Genomic DNA, 7626 nt, shown 5'->3' with positions numbered 1-7626 from the left:
TGAGTTAATATATTCTGGATATTGATATGGATTCTATGTATATTTGCATGATTAGTGAGTCCTGTTAGTGACATGCTCTGTTAGCAATTAAGGAACCCTGTTAGTGACTAGTGATAAATGAATGTTGTTTTTAAATTGGTTTGTTAGTGATTATTTTGAGTTGGGAACCTGTTAGTGATTATTGATTAGTGAATTCTGTTCAAGAATTGGTTTGTTAGTGATTATTTTGAGTTGGATTGTTAGTGAATGTTGTTTTGTTCTTGAATTGGTTTGTTTGTGATTATGTTAATGATTAGGGAACACTATTTTTGAGTTACTTGCATAGTGGTTATTTTTCATATAAAACTAAAAGCATAAAATATTATTACATGATATAATTAATTGAGTCATTTAAAACTGTACTATTTTAAATTTTGAAATTTAATTTGCTTAAGTGACAACTGTTCTTGAAAGGAATGTCTTGCGATAGTCATAGCAACAATGTATGAATTTTTGTGTTTGCATCAAGATCATATAATCACATGAATTTATAGGAATTCTCAAGCGGTTAATACTTCTTTCCTAACAATCCTCAAGATTTTGATGCTGCCATGGAAAGGCTTAAAAAAGTCAATGCTCGAACTTGGGAATACCTAGACAAGATTAAACCTAAGCAATGGAGTAGATCCCATTTCACTGAATATCCAAAGGTGGACAACTACACGAATAATAATTGTGAGGTGTGTAATGGTAATATTAAGAAGATGAGAGGAAAATCCATCATCACCATGCTTGAAGAAGTTAGATACTATGTCATAAAAATTATAGCAAGAAATAAAAAGGTACTAATTGGATACAATGGAAGGTTAACCCCTACACAACAGAGTATACTTGAGAGGGAGAAGAGGACAAGCAATAAATGGAGGTCTCTCTTAACCAAAGATGATGGGGAAATATGTACGAGCAGTATTTACTTGTAAAAGTTAGTGTGGATTTGGGCAAGGGAACTTGCAGCTGTAACCTATGGCAATTGACCGGCCTCCCTTGCAGGCATATATGTGCTACCCTAGCTTATCAAAATAGAATACCTGAAGAGTTTGCCCATAACTGGCTAATGATGGGTGCATACAATACAACTTATCAATATTCAATACTTCCAGTTCCAAGCCAAGAGTTTTGGGAGAAGGTAGACACCTTGCCTATTCTGCCACCTCGCTATAAGAAACTTATTGGGAGACCTTCCCTCAAGAGAGACAAGAGGAATGATGGTCCTGCTGAGGTCTTCGACCCTCGTAGAATGAAGATGAGATATGCAACTATTTTCTATAAATACTGTCTTCAGGCACCTTAAATCAATGTACAATTTAGATTATTATAATTTCCTATTTTCTCTGCATGTAACTATATTGTTTGCTATTAAAATTATATTATTACAATTTCCTATTTTGATTATAGTCGGGTCACAATAATAAGAGTTATCAGAAGAGGAAAGAAGCAATGACTGGCGGGAGTGGTGCACCTCAAGAGCATGTAGATGCAGGGGATGAAGATCCTGATGTTTTGGCCAAAACGTGTTGGGAAGAAACCTTAGAAGCTGTAGATACTAAAACAGCAGCAGCAAGCATTAGTGAGGGAAGTGGTTCAGTAGCCCCACAAGCTGTAGTTGTAAGTGCCATTTCATTTGATGCACATTCTATTTGTCATTAACTACGTAACATTCTGCAAATACATAATCTATTGCTTCTTGTATCAACTCCAGAAAACTCAACCAAATTCCCTATCGAGTTCTGCAATAACCAAAAAGCCTATTAAAAGGAGAAATATTGAGAGACCTCCTCCAAATGCTGCGCCATCTACCAGAACTCTCTCTTTACAAACCCTCCCACAACCAACTCAGAAACAACACCCATGGTTACGCCTCAAACAATGCGAGGTGCTAGTGTTGGGACTGCCACATGTTTTATATAGTTTATGCCTAGAGGTAGAGGAACAACGGTCAGAGGTAGAGAAACATCCAGTGGGCCCAGTAATATTGTATCAAGTGGGAGCAACAACTCAACTCCAATACCATAGTTGTTTAGTCGATGAAAAATATGTTGTTTGTTGTATTAGTTCAATCTTATTTTAATCTAAATTAGACTTTTGTGCTTGTTTTGTTGATATTTTTCATGTGATCAAGAGAGATAGTAGACGTTTTTGTTTCATTCTACTATGATGAGGTTCTGAGTACAATCCCTAGACTCTTTAATTTCATTTTGGTAATATGAGGTACTCTTTAAGAGATACTAGACTCTTGTATTTCTCTATGAATCCACAATGCATCATATGTTATATGTTGTTTTAACCTTTAAAGACAGTGTTATAGAATTAGAGCTTTGTGTTTTAGTTATGTATGACAGGAATTAATATATGACAAATGCATATTTTGGACATCATCTCATTACTCTTACAGAACTTATTTAGTCAAATAAAGCAAATATACATGGTTAGTTATGCCATCTGATTAATCATTCATGGGTACTTCTGTCAAATATAACAAATTGCATTGGTTCAAACTGGTTTGTCATTATTAACAAGAAACAATGGTCATAAACAACAACGATATCCAGATTACATCAATACTATATTTTCATCACTAAATACAAGTTATAAGCTAAACAAAACACAACTCTAATGCCATGGTTACATGCAACACTCTACTTGTCCTATCTTCACTCCTGCAGTGATTGTCAGTTCGTCTTCACATCTTGCATGAGAATGCTCTGTATTTCTTTTAACTAACGATCTTTGCAGACTTTCCCAACCTTCTTTGACCTCATCCATCCACACAAAGTATTTGCAGTTTCTTGTCTAGAAAATCAAAATATCCACACCCATCCAACTGTCAATGAAAAAAAATGGAACCTTCACAGAAAAAATGAAAAATGCTAAGCCATTACCATCTAGAGGGGACATCGGATAAATCATATATTTGGGTTTGTTATCATGCCAGATTCTATCAATGCAAACTCCAATCCACAGAAGTATCTCCCATCAAGCTTCTTTTTCTTCTTTTTCCTCAAACTCGAACCATTACTGCAACTTGCATTACTCATAGCAGAGTTAAATCTGCACAAAGACATGGCCAGGGGTTAGAGAATTTTTCTTTGTCAGTGTTCGTATTTAAGAAAGGTAAAAATTTCTGGGTTAGGATAAAAATTGGAGAAAAAAGGAAGAAAGACGTATAGGGTTTCAATTTTTGTAAAGGTATACGTTGGGTTACACATAGATAGGTTTGGAGGAGTTTTGTTGCCATGTAGATTTGGATACTAACGGACCAACTGCATAACCAATGTCAAGGTACTTCCAGCACACGGAGGTCATTTTCAATAGTTATAAGATGAGTTTTCTTCTTTCATAAATACATTTGTCACTTTTTATATATTTTATGGATACAAATGGTCATTTACTTGCTTTTCATACATCAACCTAACTGAAAAAGCCATTAGCCCATTACCAAATAGGAGTATACTCCCACAACCCATCTAACTTTAGTTCACTCTCACATTAAAAAGATTTGTAATTGGTTAATGTTGAAAACAAATAATGTCATTTTGGTATCTGATTAATCACTTTGCTACTGAATACTGTTACTGTAGTTTCTGTTCTGAAGTTGCCGGAACGCCATGGTTTCCGTAGAAGAAACATTTTGTATCTCTACTGCAATCTATGTCCCTATTTTAATTACAAATTGTTACTTTGATTCATTATGTAGGGGTTTGTGGTGATTCCTTTGCAAAATCATAAAAGAAGCTTTGTAATTAATCATAGTTGAAAATGAAAATGAATGTCACTTTGGTATCTCATTAATGATTTTTCTGCCCAACAAAGTTGTTTCTGTTAACAAATTTTTGGAATTGAATTACAGGTTTCTTATAGGAGTTAGTTTTTGCAATAGCATGATTGTGCATGATGAAAAGAAAAATGTTCTAAGGGTTTAACCTTGTTGCTATTGGAAATTTCACAAGTGGAGTTATCTCCTTAGCTTATCTTTCAATCTGTTTGGTTTTCGGTGAGCCAGTTGTGGCTTTCAATTGCAAGTTAAAAATGTTTGTTAGGATTTGGTTTCTTTAGTTACAAGTTTGGTTACCATGAAATTAGAGATGTTGTAAGGGTATGCATATAAGCAATAGGGTTAAGCTTGGTGGTAAGCAAGTTGGTCTTTAGGGTGAAAACCAAAGGTTGAACCTTCAAGGTGCCTTCCTATTTACAACAATGTATAGTTGATTGTTCATATTCATACCATCTTTGTGAATATTACTGTCAAATATAAAAATAATCTTTGCTTTGTAAATTTTGGTTTAATAAAATGTTTTTTCACCTTTTTTCTCCCTTTCTTTGCAGCTTCAGTTAGCAGGTTATTCATGTTCAATTACAAGTTTATTAGATGTTGGATTCTGTAATCACTAGTTAGCTTTACAAAGGGGCTTGGTATCTGAATGACTAATTGTATTTAGTTATTTACCAAATATGACATAGGTGTTTGGTGCTGAGTATGTCTCCCTGCATGTTAGAAAGAGCAATCGTGCTGCATTTAATTTGTACACGGAGACATTGGGTTACAAGATTCTTGATGTGGAGACAAAGTATTATGTAGATGGGGAGAATGCTTATGACATGAGGAAGTAGCTCAAGGGGAAGCAGAAGCATCAGCATCCTCATAGTGGGGGTCATCACCACCACCACTACAATCATCATCGTGAGCATGGTGGTGGTTGTTGTTCTAGTGAAGCAAAGGCAGAGAAGACAAAGACGAGAAATGCGAAGTGCACCTGATTGTAAGAGCAATTTTCCTCCATTATGTTTCTCTGTAAATGAAATTTTCTTTTCTTTTTTTTTTGTTGTTGTTATGAAAGAAACTGGGTATTGGCTTGGGCACTCTGAGAGGATAAAAGACTCAATAGATGTTGGTATTGTGTCTGTATCATTGGTGGATCAGAAATTGTTGATGATAAAGGAGGTACATTTGTATTGGTCGAAGCAAGATTTGCAACACCTTTAACAAGACTTTTGTTTTTGAATTTTCCATATCTTGGAGGAAAGCCGTGAATATTAAAGCATCGATCAATCGTATGTCCTAGAACCCCGCAATGAGAGTACAAAAGTCTATCACGATCTTTCTTAGTTGATTTTGGCTTAAATTCAGTCTTAGCAGCAAAAGCAAGAAGATCTGAGGCAAGGGGTTTGACACAGAGCTCCTTCTATTTTTTTTCTTGGAGGATTAATGAAAGAACATGATTAATAGGAGAGAGAGGCTCCATGAGCAACAATTGACCTCAAATTCCAGAGAAGTGTTCATTACGTCCCATTAAGAATGACATTATATATTCACTATCATGAAAATCTTGTAAAGGTCGAAGGCAACCACAATTGCATTGAACAATAGGACGATATGCACTCAATTCATCCTAAATATACTTTAATTTGGTAAAATAAACACTCATTGAGTTGATACAGCACCATAAGATCGCGTCGAAGTTGGAAAATCCGTGGACCATTACGCTGTTGAAAGCGCTCATGAAGGTCTTGCCAAACCTCCGAAGCTACTCATGACCTCATAACACTACCAACAATATCCTTGGAAAGTAAATTGAAAATCCAAGAAAGTACCACATTGTTGCTACGTGTCCAAAGAGCAACATGCTGAGGATTATCAGCAGTCGAACGGGGCAGTGAACCATTAACAAAGCTAAATTTGTTCTTGACAAAAAGAGTGAGCTCCATGGAACAGCTCCAAGAATCATAGTTATCACCAGTTGGGGTTGTGAGACGAGAACGAGTCCAGGACCATCAGCTTAATGTAGAAAATATAGATTGGTGAGATCATCCATAATGATGAAAGAATCATGCTAGAATCGTAAAAGAGAAGCACAAGAGGAAAAACGTTTCCCTAAAAATAGAAATTTTCCTGGAAAGTAAGTGAAAAGAAAGAAAGAGAAGTAGCAGAAGTGATTATTCATCTGATACCATATTAAAAGAAATAAAAAGTGATTGGTCATTAACATTAACTTGATGTTCATATATACAATAACCGATATCACCAGTAAAAGTACTCAATTGACTTACAATAACAAGTCATAATTAACTGTACTCTATTTATCTAATTCAATAAATAGTAAGCTAAAAATTATCATTAACCAAAAAGCTTTATCCTCTAATATTGGGACATGGCTAGTTTTGAATTGTAGAAATGGGTTGTAATTATTTTGTGCACTTATAAATTTATTGGTGTTTCTTGGCAGTTTTGTTTCAATATGAGCTTTTATTACGTTTACATCATGATGCTTGTTTGAATAGACATGCTGTTTTTTCAATATGAGCTTTTATTACGTTTACATCATGATGCTTGTTTGAATAGACATGCTGTTTTTGTATATAACTTATAAGGATCCCGCTAGGGAGATAATGGACTATTTGTACAATGTGTACAATGGGCTATTGAATTACAAAATGAACATCCCCCATACCATATAGAATATCCGAGTACTAGGGATAGTAAACATCTTCCCGAAAAAATTAAACTAATTTTGGGGTTCACCAAGGATCGAACTCTTGACCTTTCTATTCTAATGCTCTAATACCATGTCATGATACCACTCATCCCAAAAGTTTCAGCTAATGGAAGAATGTAACACTAATAATTATATCTCTAGTACTCCATAAACCTCCATTTTACACATTGTATAAATATTCCATTGGCTCCCCATACTTTCCCAACTTATAATTATAAAAATTGAACCGAATCGATCGGTTCAACCGAAAAATTAAACCTCTATCTAATTCGGTTTAATGTTCTAACCATTTAAGACAACAAACTGATCAAAATCGATGCAAATCGCAGCTAAACCGGTCAAACTCATTTTGGACCGGTCAACTACAGCTAGTTTGCAAAAATGCTGAAAGCAAGGTTTAAACCTGAAACCTCAGGATTCGTTGCACATAATTCCACCCCTAGGCCAACTATCTTCCTACTACATAATGTGTTTATAATTATGTATAATCAATATCTAGTGCAACTTACATTACAATATAATTCTATATAATTCTATATCTTCTTACTTTTAATATGTTTATATATTTGTTCATATAATATAATATATATATATAAACTTATATTATATTATAATTTATATATAATTTAATTAAGTCAAATTTAATTTATATCAAATATTAATTTCATATTTCAATAATAATAATATTGTATTTTTATTATTAATATTATTATTTTATTATAATTTTAAATATATATTAACATATTAAAATGTTAGTAAATATATGCATTTTAAATTTTAATTTTATATTTTTGGTTATTTTATATTTTTTATTTACGTGCGATCAATTCTATCAGTTCAACCAGTAATTTTTTGGTTGAACCAATAAACCAATAACTTAACTGATTCGATCACCGATTCGGTTCTAACAACTATGGTATAACTCCTTCACCCTTGGCCGTTTCAGAGTATATAGGGGATATTAGGGGAAGAAATGTAATAATATTATATTATTATTACTTCTAAATCACGTAAGTAAAAATTATTTTTTACATTAAGAGAAAAAGACAAATAGGTCCTTGACCTTTTGTCCTACAGATATTTTCGTTCCTGACCA

Source organism: Arachis stenosperma, chromosome 5, assembly GCF_014773155.1.
Source record: "Arachis stenosperma cultivar V10309 chromosome 5, arast.V10309.gnm1.PFL2, whole genome shotgun sequence".
Taxonomy (NCBI): domain Eukaryota; kingdom Viridiplantae; phylum Streptophyta; class Magnoliopsida; order Fabales; family Fabaceae; genus Arachis; species Arachis stenosperma.
The sequence above is the reverse complement of the archived record's forward strand: the minus strand, read 5'-3'. Positions refer to the sequence as shown.